Source organism: Homarus americanus, unplaced genomic scaffold (assembly GCF_018991925.1).
Source record: "Homarus americanus isolate GMGI-L3 unplaced genomic scaffold, GMGI_Hamer_2.0 scaffold53233, whole genome shotgun sequence".
NCBI lineage: Eukaryota > Metazoa > Arthropoda > Malacostraca > Decapoda > Nephropidae > Homarus > Homarus americanus.
Window position 1 is genome coordinate 1,874,744 of NW_024751660.1, and position 17,639 is coordinate 1,892,382.

Genomic DNA, 17,639 nt, shown 5'->3' on the forward strand with positions numbered 1-17,639 from the left:
CTCTAAAACGACGAAGATCCAGCCAATGACGTCACCCAAACACCAACTCAGCCAATTACAGAAGAAGATTAATAACGAAGTTCTTTCTAAATACAAGTTCCTTCAATGCAGAACTTCCCCGTCTGGCTGATAATCCTGGGAATAATAACGTCTCAATCTCCAAACACCAATTTCTTGATATTACTCAACGGGGAAGGTAAGTTTGTTTGCTAAGGCGATTTACTTAAGTTTTTTATTTTACACTGGAAGAATATTTTTAGATTACTGCAACCCTGATATAGAGACCACCTCCTAGCCCTCATATAGACTTCCTAACCTAACCCTGTTATAGACCACCCTTACCTAGCCCTGATATAGAGACCACCCTAACCTAGCCCTGATATAGAGACTTCCTAACCTAACCCTGATATAGAGACTTAACTAACCTTAATAAAGAGACCACCCCACCTAACCTAACCCCTGATATAGAGGCCACTAACCTAGCCTGATATAGAGACTTCCTAACCCAACCCAATATAGAGACTTCCTAACCTAACCTTAATAAAGAGACCACCCCACCTAACCTACCCTGATATAGAGCACCCTAACCCTGCCCTGATATAGAGACTTCCTAACCTACCCTGATATAGAGACTTCCTAACCTAACCTGATATAGAGACACCCCCACCTAAACCCTGATATGAGGCCACTAACTACCCTGATAGAGACTTCAACCTAACCTGATATAGAGACTTCCTAACCTAACCTTAATTAAGGACCACCCCACCTAACCTAACCTTGATATAGAGGCCACCCTAACCTAACCCTGATATAGAACTTCCTCCTAACCTGATATAGACTTCCTGACCTAACCTTGATATAGAGACCACCCCACCAAACCAAACCCTGATATAGAGACCACCTCACCAACTAACCCTGATATAGAAACTACTAACCTAATTAACCTAAGCCACTAACCTACAATCCACTTAGATGAGTCAGAGGGTGGGTAGAGAGGGAGGGTAGAGGAAGGTAAGAGGAGGAGGGTAGAGAGAGGGAAGGTAGAGAAGGGGAATAGAGAGGGGGAAGGTAGAGAGGGAGGAAGGTAGAAAGGGGAGGGTAGAGAAGGGGAGGAGTAGAGGTAGAGGGGGGAGGGAGGGGAGAGGTAGAGGTGAGACCCAGCACCGTGCCTCATAATCACAGGCTATGAGAGCTATAGGACCACATTACTGTAGATAGGGAGCTCTGTGTTAGATCCGCCTCCACCTATTACCTTCAGGGTCGTAGCTGGTGTCCGGCGGGGGATTACCTGGATTGGTCGTGGTAACAAGAGAACATTCGAATCCAGGGCTGATGTTGCTCCACAGAGAGTATGTTGTGTGTGTGTGTGTGTGTGTGTGTGTGTTTAAAAAGCTCATTGTTTATGTCTGTGTCCGATTACTCAGTACTAACGATTCCCCATTTGCGGGATCACTAAGAGTTACCAACTACCTGTAGATACCTGGGAGTCATTTTAGGTACCAGGTGTCATTTATGAGTACCTGTGAGTCACGATGGGTACCTGGGTTCACTCTGGTATCAATTAATTACCTGGGGAGTTATGCACCTGTCACCATGATTACCTGAAGTCGTTATATATATACAGTATCTATTTATTAGCTTACCTGTGGGATTGTTTACCTGAAACGAGTCTTGGATATAAGGAAACTAAACAAGTAGAGGAAGTCGGAGTAACAACCGAGAGAGAGAAGCTTTCATAAATTATTTGTAGACGTCTATTGTCAGTGAGGCTGATAAGTCACGTGACCTACTCAGGGTTCCATCTTGGAAGGATCATCGCCTGACCACCCCCTGGGCCATGAATCAATGACCGACAACCCCTTGGGCCATGAATCAATGCCCCAATACCCCCTGGGCCATGAATCAATGACTGACCACCCCCTGGGCCATGAATCAATGCCCTGACCACCCCTGGGCCATGAATCAATGCCTGACCACCTCCAGGGCCATGCATCAATGCCTGACACCCCTGGGCCATGAATCAATGCCTGACCACCCCCTGGGCCATGAATCAATGCCCTGATCACCCCCTGGGCCATGAATCAATGCCCTGACACCCCCCTGGGCCACGAATCATGACAGCCACCCCTGGGCCATGAATCAATGCCTGACCACCCCTGGGCCACAGATCAATGCCCTGACAACCCCCCCTGGGCCATGAATCAATGCCCTGACCACCCCTGGGCCATGAATCAATGCCCTGACACCTCCAGCGCCATGCATCAATGACCTGACCACCCCTGGGCCATGAATCAATGACCTGACCACATCCAGGGCCATGCATCAATGACCTGAACCACCCCTGGGCCAGAATCAATGACCCCACCACCCCTGGGCCATGAATCAATGACCTGACCACCCCTGGGCCATGAATCAATGCCCTGACCACCTCCAGGGCCATGCATCAATGACCTGACCATCCAGGGCCATGCATCAATGACCCGACCACATCCAGGCCATGCATCAATGACCTGACCACTCCAGGCCATGCATCAATGACCTGACCACCCCCAGGCCATGCATCAATGACCTGACCAACCCCTGGGCCATGAATCAATGATCTAACCACCCCTATGAATCAATGACCTGACCACATCCAGGGCCATGAATCAATGACCTGACCACATCAGGGCCATGCATCAGACCTGACCACCCCTTGGGCCATGAATCAATGACCTGACCACCCCTGCCTGAATCAATGCCCTGACCACCCCCGGCCATGAATCAATGACCTGACCAACCCCTGCCATGAATCAATGCCCTGACCACCCTGGCCCATGAATCAATGCCCTGACCACCTCCAGGCCATGAATCAATGCTCGACCACCCCTGGGCCATGAATCAATGACCTGACCACATCCAGGGCCATGCATCAATGACCTGCCCACATCCAGGGCCATGCATCAATGACCTGACCACCTGGATGAATCAATGACCTGACCACCTCCTGGGCCATGAATCAATGCCCCAACCATCCAGGCATGAATCAATGCTCTGACCAACCCCTGCGCCATGAATCAATGACCTGACCACATCCAGGCCATGCATCAATGACCTGACCACCTCTGGGCCATGAATCAATGACCTGACCACATCCAGGGCCATGCATCAATGACCTGACCACATCCAGGCCATGCATCATGACCTGACCACCTGGCCATGAATCAATGACCTGACCACCTCTGGGCCATGAATCAATGACCTGACCATCCAGGGCCATGCATCAATGACCTGACCACCCCTGGGCCATGAATCAATGACCTGACAACCCCTGGGCCATGAATCAATGCCCTGACCACCCTCAGCCATGAATCAATGCCCTGACCACCCCAGGGCCATGCATCAATGACCTGACCATCCAGGGCCATGACAATGACCTGACCACCTCCTGGGCCATGAATCAATGACCTGACCACATCGGCCATGCATCAATGACACCACATCCAGGGCCATGCATCATGACCACCACCCCTGGCCATGAATCAATGACCTAACCACCTCCTGCCATGTCATGACCTGACCACCTCCTGGGCCATGCATCAATGACCTGACCACATCCAGGCCATGCATCAATGACCTGACCACATCCAGGCCATGCATCAATGACCTGACCACATCCAGGGCCATGCATCAATGACCTGACCACATCCAGGGCCATGCATCAATGACCTGACCACTCCTGGGCCATAATCAATGCCCTAACCACATCCAGGGCCATGAATCAATGTTTGACCACCCCTCCATGAATCAATGACCTGACCACATCCAGGGCCATGCATCATGACCTGACCACATCCAGGCATGCATCAATGACCTGACCACATCCAGCCATGCATCAATGACCTGACCACCTCCAGGCCATGAATCAATGCTCTGAGCACATCCAGGGCCATGAATCAATGCCCTAACCACATCCAGAGCCATGAATCAATGACCTGACCACCTCCAGGCCATGCATCAATGACCTGACCACATCCAGCCATGCAATGACCTGACCACATCCATGAACCCTGCCTCAGGCCGCGAATCAATGCTCTAACCACATCCAGGCCGTGAATCACTCTAACCACATCGAACCATGAATCAATGCTCACCACCTCCAGGGCCATGAATCAATGCCCTGACCACCTCCAGGGCCATGAATCAAATGACCACCCAGGCCATGAATCAACGCTTCCACGCTCTCCAGTGACAAGAATCATTAATCGGTCCTCTTCTTAAAACATAACACATCAATATTGGTCAAAGTATTTATCAGAAATGCACAATGAATGAAGGTCAAGCAAAGGTTCCCACGACCTTCTTCTCTCAGTTGGTAAATACAAAACGCACGTGGGATCAGTTATGAGAGCGGTAATGCAAAATCGACAACAGAATAGCCACGGTATCAACTTTTCTATCAATCGGAGTTTATCGTCACTGTTTACTGGGTCACTCCGGACTTACTATCAATCGGGCTTTGTCAATCGAGCTTTACGTCAATGGAGCTTACTTGGTCAATCGAGCTTTATCAATGAGCTTTACTCAATCGAGCGGTCAATCGGAGCTTTACTGGTCAATCGGAGCTTTACTACACGGAGCTACGGTCAATCGGAGCTTTACTACTGGCGTCAACAATGGAGCTTTACTGGGTCAATCGGAGCTTTACTTGGTCAATCGGAGCTTTACTGGGTCAATCGGAGCTTTACTGGGTCAATCGGAGCTTTACTGGGTCAATCGAGCTTTTACGGTCAATCGGAGCTTTACTGGGTCAATCGGAGCTTTATCGGTCAATCGGAGCTTTACTGGTCAATCGGAGCTTTACTATCAACGGAGTTTACTGGGTCAATCGGAGCTTTACTGTCAATCGGAGCTTTACTGTCAATCGGAGCTTTATCAATAATGAGCTTGTCAATCGGAGCTTTACTATCATCGGAGCTTTACTGGGTCAATCGGAGCTTTACTGTCAATGGACTTTACTGGGTCAATCGGAGCTTTACTCAATCGGAGCTTTACTGTCAATCGGAGCTTTACCGGTCAACGGACTTTACGGTAATCGGAGCTTTACTGGGTCAATCGGAGTTTACTGGTCAATCGGAGCTTTACTGGTCAATCGGAGTTTTCGAGTCAATCGAGCTTACTGGGTCAATCGGAGCTTTACTAACATCGGAGCTTTACTGGATCAATCGAGCTTTACTGGTCAATCGGAGCTTTACTAAACGGAGCTTTACTGGGTCAATCGAGCTTTACTGATCAATCGGAGCTTTGCCATAATCGGAGCTTTACTGGGTCAATCGGAGCGACAATAAGTTTACTAATCGGAGCTTTACTAAACGGAGCTTTACTGGGTCAATCAGGCTTTACTGGGTCAATCGGAACTTTACTTGGTCAATCGGAGCTTATCAACTGAGCTTAACATCGTGCATTGTAATCCGAGTTTACTTCAATCGGAGTTTACTTGTCAATCGGCCTTTACGGTCAATGGAGCTTTACTTGGTCAATCGGAGCTTAACAATAATCGGAGCTTTACTTGGTCAATCGGAGCTTACTTTCAATCCGAGCTTTACTAAATCGGAGCTTTACTGGGTCAATCGGAGCTTTACTTGTCAATCGTTTTGGTCAATCGGAGCTTTACTGGTCAATCGGAGCCTTACTGGGTCAATCGATTTACTTGGTCAATCGGAGCTTTACTTCAATCAATGGAGCTTTACTTGGTCAATCGGAGTTTTATTGGTCAATCGGAGCTTTTATCGGTCATCGAGCTTTACTTGGTCAATCGGAGTTTACTGGGTCAATCGGAGCTTTACTGGTCAATCGGAGCTTATTACTGGTCAATCGGAGTTTACTTGGTCAATCGGAGCTTTACTGGGTCAATCGGAGCTTTACTGTCAATGGAGCTTTACTGGGTCAATGGAGCCAATAAACGGAGCTTTAGTCAATCGGAGCTTTCATTTAACGGAGCTTAATGCTATCAGGAGCTTTACTTGGTCAATCGGAGTTTATCAATCACGGAGTTTACTGTCAATCGAGCTTACTTGTCAATCGAGCTTTACTGGGTCAATCGGAGCTTTATTGGTCAATCGGAGCTTTACTGGGTCAATCGGAGCTTACTTGGTCAATCGAGCTTTACTTCAACACCGGAGCTTTACTGGGTCAATCGGAGCTTACTGGGTCAATCGAGCTTTACTGTTCAATCGGAGCTACTTGTCAATCGGCTTTATTGGGTCAATCGGAGCTTTACTGGGTCAATCGGAGCTTATGTCAATCGGAGCTTTACTGGGTCAATCGAGCTTTACTGGGTCAATCGGAGCTTTACTGGGTCAATCGGAGCTTTACTAACACCGGAGCTTTACTGGGTCAATCGGCTTTACTGGGTCAATCGGGCTACTGGGTCAATCGGAGCTTTATGGGTCAATCGGAGCTTTATCAATCGGAGTTTACTGGGTCAATCGGAGTTTATGGTCAATCGAGACAATAATGACTTACGGTCAACTGGAGCTTAATGCCGAAGTTTACTGGGTCAATCAGAGCTTTACTGGGTCAATCGGAATTTACTGGATCAATCGAGCTTTACTGGGTCAATCGGAGCTTTACTGGTTCATCGGAGCTTTACCAATCGGAGCTTTACTCAATCGATTACTGGTTCACGGAGCTTACTGTTCATCGGAGCTTACTGGGTCAATCGAGTTTTTTGGTCAATTGAGCTTTACTGGTTCAATCGGAGCTTTACTGGGTCAATGGAGCTTTACTGGTTCAATCGGAGCTACTGGTTCACGGGCTTACTGGGTCAATGAGCTTACTGGTTCAATCGGAGCTTTACTGGTTCAATCGAACTTTACTGTCAATGAGCTTTACTGGTACACTACGGGGCTTTACTGGTTCAATGGAGCTATACTGTCAATCGGAGCTTACTGGGTCACGAATGCTTTCAAATCTCCACTAAGATTAAACTTTAAGTGCAATATTTTGCCAATTTAGCCTTGTTAGCCTCCATCTTTCGAGTTGTAAATTCAAGTGAGTCAGTTAGGTGAATTCTTGCTTATGGTGTTCGAGGAAATATTTAGCATATAAACTTTTAAAGTGTTAGGTATGGTAGAATTATCCCCGGCACAGACCAACCCACCCCCCGTCCAACCCACCACCACCACCTGTCCACCACACCACCCCCGTCCACCACACCTATCACCCCACCTGTCTACCGCCAACACACCTACCACCACCACTACCTGTCTACCACCAACACACCTACCACCACCGCTCCCTGTCTACCACCAACACACCTATCACCACCACTACCTGTCTACCACCAACACACCTACCACCACCACTACCACCTACCACCACCAACACACCTATCACCACCACTACCTGTCTACCACCAACACACCTATCACCACCCACCTGTCTACCACCACACCTACCACCACCACTCCCTGTCTCCCACACCTACACCACCACTCCCTGTCTACCACCAACACACCTACTACCAACACACCTATCACCACCACTACCTGTCTACCACCAACACACCTACCACCACCACTACCTGTCTACCACCAACACACCTACCACCACCTGCCTACAACCATCTACATACGCAACATAACAATAACGACAATAAACAAAATATAACAACAACAATAATAATAATAATAATAATAATAATAATAATAATAATAATAATAATAATGATGATGAAAACTAAAAAAAAATAATAATAGTAGCCATAACAATAATTAAACAATAACAGTCAAGTGACGCAGCTGTGACAAGAGATACTGGGTGAGGAGCGGGTGACTGGTCGACTGCCTCCCCATCTTTCAACGCCGTACATTTTTTCACCAGTTTCCTTGTGTACCCTGGCGCCTTCCTCTCTGGAATTCATCCTTATTTGATTTTGCAATGTTTTTTTTTTTTTAACTCTGTCGTTTTCTCTCTCGTTATTTGTATCTCTTTCTCACATTTATCTTTCTTTCTATCTCTCGGTCTTTCTCTCACTTTCTATCTTGTTCTCTCTCTCTTACTTTCTAACTCTCATTCATTAACTTCCTCTCTCATTCTTTCTCTCTCTCCATATCTCGTTCTTTCTCACATTATATCTCGTTTTCTCTCTCTCTCCCTCTTTCTCTCTCTGCCGTCAACATTCCCGCTGATAGTCTGTGTTCCTTTTTTTCATAGAGGCTTCATACAACCCCTTTCTGTTTCGAGTTCTTTGCCTCTTTTGTATTGCCGGCATGCAGCTGTGAATGCCGTTTTTTGACGACTAATTGGTCACCTCTTTGTCTGGAAAAAAAATCCCAGTCTAAAAATAACACGGGATTGGCTGTGGTTCACTGTTCTCAACATTTTCTAAATTATCCACTAAAACCCGAAATTGTTGTTGATAATGATATACGATTCTCCCCACAAGGCTAGACAACACCTTTTCAACTTTAACAATAATAATAAACTAAATATACAGTCTCAATATCCGGTGTATATATATGTATATAATTTAATCTATACCAACAGCACACATCTGACCTGAACAATCCATTTCATTTTAGGAGTAATATTTCAATCTGCCAATGTTCATGACGGTACAACGAGTGACGCGCACCATGCACGCCACATTATATTACAGTCCCATCAAATCACTTTCCTAAATTCCACATTATCAACGGACGACAATATCACGTTCATAATCACTTTGAGTCATTATCAACATTTTATAATCACACTCTGCTGTATCGATTTTCTGGTAGGTATTATGTCACTCCCGGGAAGAGTAGAAGGTTAGAGATAACTGGAAAATGGTACAGTACTATACACCTTGATCATCTTTGATTCCAGTGAACCTGACCAGTTACGGTGAAGAAGTAGATAGCAAATCATTCTGATTGGCCAATAATTAATCAAAATGATGTGATTGGCCAATAACCAAAGTAATGTGATTGACCAATAACCAAAATGTTCTGATTGGCTAATAACCAAAGCATTCTGATGACAAAAAGTGTTCTGATTGGCCAATAACCAAACCATTCTCATTGCCAGTAACCAAAGCATTCTGATTGGCCAGTAGCAAAACCTGTCATGGCGACTAGTGTTACATCACTTCTCATGGCAACTAATAACTGCAGCAGCCAATACCATTTTCTTTATTCCAATATGGCAATTCAAGGACTGCAATAATAAATAGGTGTTTAAACTATGGCAGCTCATAATTATAGCAATTAACATAACTCCCCAAAATAGGAACTTGTGGCAGTTTTAGTGGTTAATGTATATCTGACAACTCCACATGGCAACCTATATAACGTAAACAAGCCCAGGTACACAGTTAACATAAACAAGCCCAGGTACACAGTTAACGTAAACAAGCCCAGGTACACAGTTAACGTAAACAAGCCCAGGTACACAGTTAACGTAAACAAGCCCAGGTACACAGTTAACGTAAACTCGAAACCCTCTATTTACCAACAAGTAATCCATCTAAGTCCCATGTTTAATTTTTACCTATTCTCTGTCCAGTTCCAATTGATACTTGCAGATAGGACGACCATTACTAAGAAGTGAAATATTCGACGTGGGGTTCCCGGAAATGGGCCTGGTGACTTAATAAAGGTGATTTAATGATGGCAGGACATGAGTGTTACCATGCTTGGCTTGGGGTTAGGTTAAGTTACATCAGATTAGGTTAGGTTTGGTTTACATTCGGTTGGGCTTCTATTGGATTGGGTTATATTGGGTTGGATTGGGTTGGGTTGGATTAGATTGGGTTAAATTTGGTTGGGTTTTGTTGGGTTGGGTTATATTGGGTTGGATTGGGTTGGGTTATATTGGGTTGGATTGGGTTGGGTTATATTGGGTTGGATTGGGTTGGGTTATATTGGGTTGGATTGGATTGGGTTAAATTTGGTTGGGTTTTGTTGGGTTGGGAAGAACAGATTTAACTCAAAGTCTGTTAAAATAAAATAAAAATATTGAAAATAGAATGAGGAAAGAATATGAAAACAAAACACAAAGCAAAGATACGTTGACAAGTGAAAAAACCCACAATGGAAACAACAATGACAAAATAAGAAAAATAAAACAAAGGAAAAGTAAAACACGGAAACAAACAAAAAATAAGACAAAATGAAATAAAGATAAAAGAAAGAAAATGTAAAAAAGAGACAAGAATAAAGAGAGAGAAAAGCAGGACAATAACTACTACTGTACACGACGTCAGTAACTGCTACTAACACAAGAGGTGGGGTTTAAAGTTTCTGTATAATCTTGGTCATGCTTGAGCCTGGGGTGGTCAGAGGGGCTAATAGGTAGGTGTAGGGAAGGTAACATCTCGTAGCCTGACATTCTGCATGATATTCTTCACCCACCCACCCCCTCCCCACACACACACACACACAGTCTGGAAACACAATCTGCATTTCATTTTCTAAGCTGAAACTTTACTGGTCATATAAATATCCTGCCCACTGCAAGCTTCGGTCTGTACGCCAAAAACCTCAATGTAAAAATGGCCCTAAATCGTTGGCATATTGTTTTTACGACAACGACCCCGGGCTCCTGGAACTGAAAAGGGCACAACGATTTACTGGCAACACAGATCAAAATGGAATTGGGGTGCCGTCATGAAATTGAGGTAGCTATTACGAAATTGGGGGATTGTTTCAGGATACGAGAAATGTTAAGAAACTGAGTGTACTGTATGTCAACATACTGGAGACAGGTAAGAATTGGGAAATTTCAATTAATTGGGGATACAGTACAATGTCATGAAATTGGTACAGTGGTGTCATTAAATTGGAAAAATATTAATAAATGGAAAATATCAATACACTTGGGATATGTTAAAAGATTTAGGATATTATTTACCCAAAATTTTGAGAAATTTTCCATAAATTGTCAATTTAGTGGAGAACTGTAAATTAGCTGGGGATGTATTGTACTGCATTAGTAAATTGGGGAATTGTCCATAAAATGGAAAATCTCCAATAAATTAGGGAATTGGCCACAAATTGGGAACTGTCCTGAAACTAGAAACCTTCATAGAAATTGGCAAGCTGTTATGAAAATGTGGGGAGGGCAAAAAATTGGAGAACTATCACCATATTAGGATGTAACTATCCCATAATTGGTGACCTATTACAAAGATGGGTAACCAATTTCAAATCAGGAATCCCCTTGTGATTAAGAACCACTTCGAGATATGAGGATCCTTATGAAAATGGAGAACTGTCACAAAACTAGGAAGGCATGACACTGAGGAACCATCACAGCATCAACCAACAATTTACTGTCATTCAAAGTGTAGTTATAAAAATGTTGGTAATCAATCATTAAAATTTTTAATACTTTACTGGTATAAATAATTTAGTGTGTAGTCTTATACTTTCTCTATAAAGTTTATAAAAGTAGACTTAAAATACATGAAGTTAATGACCACACTTTAACAAGACTTCATTTTGGCAGTGCAGTATCACGCCCATCACCATATTTAATAATACTGTACTGTAATAATAATAATAATAATAATAATAATAATAATAATAATAATAATAATAATAATAATAATAGGTAAAAAGTTCAGTGCCAGTTAATGGGATATGAATTAAACCTTTCCATTCATTCTACATTATACTGTAGTTCTGTACTTCTATGATAAACTCTTCACTAAATTAAATGGATTATTATCTTCATACACTAGCTGGTGATGACACTGAATTAAATTACAGTATTGTACACCTGTACAGTACTTTAATACAGGTAGCTACAGTAGATGCTTATGTGAGGTGAATATTGATTACTAATGAATAATGCATAAATTTAAAACATAGTGTACAATACTCTGAAACAATACAATACCATTTTCAAAAGGATAATGGATCACATGAGGCAGCCAAATGTAATCTCCATCCCATCACACTTGAATTTTCACCACCATTTTCAAGTACTTCTCCACTGCACCTCAAGATCCAGAGTCTCAGTATAATTTTGTGTGTGTGCTGCAGATTTACCGGTAATGACAAACAGAATTTACGTCTCATTACACCAGCATATGCGAAATCGCAGCTGCCGCATTACTTTACTGAGTAATAAACATGTGACTGTAATCATGTTAACATACAGTACACATCACACAACGGTCCTCATCAGGTGCTAATAAGCTTAACGGTCATCAAATTTCCAATGAAGTGAATCTTGCACTGTCCACACATATCTTATCCATCAATACAGTAATGTACATCGTTGAGTACAGTACTGTATCTATACAGGGTATTTCATTTCTACAGTACAGTACCAAGATGGATCGAGAGTTAGTACAGTATTTTATTTTTAGTTATGTGAAAACCTAATACAGTGGGGTATGCTATAACGAATCTAATTGGTTCTAGAACCTTGTTCGTTATAGCATTCATTCGTTATAGGATTAATCCGTTCCAGGCCCCCAAATACAACCACTTAACACTGAAAAATATAATATAAAATTGTAAAAATTGTAAAAAAGTGCATAAATATGCATCTAAACCCCTGAAATAAAGAATATCATTAATATTTGTAATAAAAAAACAATAAATTAGAAAAAAAAAAAATTTTAAATAATGTTCGTTGTAGGAGTTTCGTTCGTTATAGCATTCTCAATTTTATAGGTAAAACCGTTCGTTATAGGAATATTCGTAGTAGGATCCGTTCGTTATAGCATACCCCACTGTACAGTATATACAAAATATTAATTGGACCATTAGACCACATCATCCAATACGTCAAATAAAATGTCTAAACTACATATGTTCAAATATTTTTCAAGAAAAAACTACTGTACTGTATAAATAAACAAAAATGCAGTAATATTAATACAATACCCCTGTATTTAGACACTATACCCAGAACTAAAACATTTGAACAAACATCAAATAAGACTGATCTTATAATTAAACACTGCAATCAATACAATAGATATAATGAAGCATAATAAAGTCACCCAACATTCTTTTCCTTAAAAATTAAAGATTACATATTGACGAGTCAATTGACGAGTCATCATTCATAAATCAGACTATGAAGACTAACTCAAATATAACCATCACAAAATCAAAAAGAAAAAATTAAAATCTTTAGAAGTGAGCTGAAGCATTTTGTTTTATAATAAGTACCCTAAACATTGTGTGTACCAAAGCACACCTGGTCAACTACAGGTACACCCCACTGCACAAGTGTTTCACTATACTGTACGGTACGTAGATTCACTTATCAGAAAAGTATATTCTTACACTTCTTTCTCACTATCCATAAGGGGTATTCACTTATGTATATGAAAAATGGTAAGGCCCTTACTCAGTGCCCTCTCCTCCCTCCATGGTGAGCCCTCACTTATTTTACAGGTATATAATTTAGTATAATATTGTGCATTTTTTCTGAACCAATTTCATTTGCTTAGTATAATACTGTAGAGCTTTGAGGATTTCTTGTTGTTGGGAACCTAACCCTATTTTTCCCATACCAGAATGGTTTTAAAAGAACCTAACCCATTCAAATAGTGGTGGATGAATATACCAATTTTTAAGGTTCATGTACCTGTACAGTATTCATACTGACTAAAAACATGGGTGTCTCATAGGTAACACACCATTGGAAAATAATGTTAAATTTTTTTCTTTTTCATTTGAGGGAATCATCACAGATCAACACAGATGGTAGAGAAATTACATTAGAGGAAAGTCAGTTTAACCCCTTCACTACAGGACACCACTTTTAGAGGTTAATATTCATACATGGTACTGTAAAGAGAGCCTGGTGCAACAAACATATGTATGAGCATTCTCCTGAAACTGATCTTTCCTAATATTCCAGTTCAGAAAATATCCTGCAAGGGAATCTGAATACAGTATTCTCTTAAAAGTGTGCGGTCATAGCCTGCATCTGGAAAGACAAGGCTGAGTTACATGCTGTGGAATGACAAGCCTATGAATGCCAGGGGTAAGCATGTCTCTCTCCCTTGATATGAAGATTTAAGTACAGTATTGTACAATACTCTCTGCAACCTCCTTTCATTATGGCTCTAAAATGCAATTAATACTGTACAGTGCTTGGGGTAACACCTGAAATATAGTACAGTAATTGAAAAGTTTGAGAAAGGATGTGCTATTATGAGCTTACAGAGCAGTACCATCAAACACTTTGAAAGTTCTCCTGTATAATACCAGTACAGGTACCTGTATTTGGAAGTTCAATAAATTAGGTGATGAACATGCACCTTCAAACATATTCAGTTTATGTTGCTTTGTTATTGTAGATGTGATACATCATGGCCCTATTTACTTTTAACCTCTTCACGATTGATCGGCTCATTAGCAGCTTGGGCGCATGCTTTTTGTATTTAAGTCTATGCCCATTTCATACTGTTCAAGTCCATAGAGTATCCAAAATACTGTATTGAGGATGTTCTGTATACCTTACCAATAAGATCATTAAATCAACTGTGTTGATTACCTTACTCACTATGTAAACAAGGCAATGACAAAAAAATACTGTACTTATTTTTCAGAAAGACAAGAATGGAAGTCATCTGTATATGTACAGCACTAATAAGGATGTCAGCACTTGGGGCCGGACGCTCCTCAAAGTGTTGCCAGACTTGACCAACACTGGCACAGGTACAGGTACTTTCTGAAGCCAGTACATCCCCAGTACTTGCCAACAGTGAGTAAAAGAGACATGACCGATCGCCCAAATGGCCAATGAGTTAGGTAATCAGTGGCAAAAAGGATAGAGGTAAAAAATAAAAGTAAAACAGCATGGATGTTTTTAAGAAAGAGACAAGTTTCTTAAAAACAAATCTGTTCAACCAGGTAGTACTGTGGGACTGAAGCAGCAACTGCCCAACTGAATAAACTGTCATCACAAAAGTTCACGTGCAGATCTGCATGGGTTAAGTGAGCCCTGGAATCAATTCGAAATAAATTCCAGGAAGACAACATTTAAATCTTAACTTTGCACTCTAATATTGTCTATTATGTAGCTAGCACTATAAATGAACCACAGAGAAATTCTTGATACCCACCACACCATAATAAAATACAATCTTGAAAATAATAACTATATCCTACCAACGAAAATTACAGTTATGTGCCCTAACTGCACGAGACAAAATTCATGTAGTGAATGCTTAACTTTGAAGAACAAAACTCAGTATTAAATATAAGCGGTGTCCAACTGCAACAAATATTCACCACTCATAAAACTACAAGAACTGTACTGTACCACAAAAAAACCTACAAGTATTTAAATAGAGTACCAATAATAAAAAAATAATTAATGAAATATACAGTAGTGTATCAATTATCCAAGTGACCAAACTTTGGAAATCTCCAAATTCGGGCCACGTTAACAAGAAAAACCTATTCTGATTTAAAGACAATCATTGATGTTATTTAATCCTGCTTAGTGTTTGCATTTTGTTGCATTACTCCACATTTTGTGAGTAACACTGGATCCCTGTGTTACCTATGACATCAATTAATTATCAATGGTTGCTTTATTATCTCTAGCATAAAAAAAAGAAGAGCTACATTAACTTAAAATAGGAAAGTAAAAATATTGTCGTGACTAGATGCAGGTGAGAATGTAAACAAATTTCTGCATGAATTAAGAATTGGAATAATCACTGTCTACAACATGAAGGTCAATATGTGTAATTTGAAGTTTTACAATGGCAATGGTTCAAATTAACCCTCTCGTGGCCTTTTGACACAAATTGTGCAACCCCTCCAGCTCAGCCATATCTCACACTGACAGCACCCTACCCCCTGTAAGGAGAAATGCAGGCACAGTGGACAGGCCCTATCAACCACCAAAGTTCCTCCCACTAGCTTTGTGGGCTGACAGATCCATCTCTTAGGGTGTAATTTGGGTCTGGATTGCTCTAGCCATTGTTTATTAAAATGGAAAACCATTCCTGTTACCGACTCAACCAATGTTGAAAGACTACGATGGGGTGAGATTTCCGACCGTGGCAAGGAGTACCAGAGGGTTAAGAAACTAAACTAAATATGTATTGGAAAAATGTAAGCACGTCAAAATTTCCTGGGCTGTTAGTTTAATCAATTTTCAAAATCTAATGCATCTGGCACCATGATGGTGGCAGCCACTGCCACCTCACCATCTCATAATCAAATACTTTTCATTGCACTCAACACCTGTACTGCCTTATACGGTTTTACAAACTTACCCTTCACATATATACTTCTCATGTACTGTACAGATATACTACAAGGCAGTGTCTGTTTTGCTGCTCACTATGCACGACCGATGACCATGGCTTTAAGGATAGAGAGCTGAAATTTGGCATAGAAATGCATATGAACAACAGTCATGTCCAGTAGGCAAAATTTGGGGGAGTTGGCCCAGGGTGGGGAAGAGTTCTGGAAGCCAGGCAGTATAGTTACATTTCCCTCAACATAAACCCACCCAATGACCTGCTAGATCAGGGGTGGGCAAAGTACGGCCCGCGGGCCACATATGGCCCGCCAAATTATTTCTGTACCCCGCCAATGCATTTGGCAATCAGAAAAAAAAATTCTTATTAAATACAGAGAGGACAATTTTGGAAGTTGGGTGGACGTAGCAGCAATACTGGCTCGTCGCTGTTAACCTGTGGCCCGCGAAGTGTGCCACCATTCATGAAGTGGCCCTCCATCAAAAATAATTGCCCACCCCTGTGCAGCTAGATGGAACACTCCACCTGCACCAGCCCTTATGCAACATAAAATAACTCCCTCCTCCCCAGCCCCATGATTTACTAACCCAACTATAAATACAGGAAGATAATTCATAAGATAACCCCCAAAAAACTTTAAAACACATGTAAATTTAGCATGTGAGTGAAACGAAAGAACCATTACTGAACTATGATTGCAACAGGAACAAACAACTGTGGTATATAAACTCAAGCCTGGCAGTACAGTACTCATTATTACTGTACTGGACTCAGTACAGTACAGACTATATTAATATGTTAATCAACAACAGTTTTTGTCAAAGCACCAAATCACAAGCCCTCAATCATTTCTTCCTTTCTCCCAAACTGGATTTTTATTTCATGCATTAAAACAAATAGTGCACAAGAATTTATCTGTATTAAATCCATACCGTATACTATACAGTATACTGTACAGTACGTACTGTACTTAATTACTGCAGAAAAATCATGTGAACATGGTACTGTACTGAACCTAGCTAGCTAATTCTCAAGATTATTTTTATCAGAATGTGACTGTAGCTAATGAATTCAGTACTGTAATGTATTGTAATTGGGAGAAAACATTACTTCTGAAGCAGTAATAAGGCTATGGCTTCTGCACCTGAGATTGTTTCATAAAAAAGTCTTACAACCATGTTTGATTTTAGTATGAATGAAGTGGTTCAGTCCAGTTAAAATTACTATTATTTCACTGAAGCAATGAAGGGAGAGGTGTCATAGCCTACTTGCCATTTCCAAAGTATCTTATAAATTAAGGGTAATTTTTTCATAGGGTAATACTCTGGAACACTGACTCATGATAACCAGCAGCTTCAGCACAGGTTTCTAGAAAAAAGAAAGACGGAAGAATTCCAACTCTCGTATTTTTTTCTTGACCACT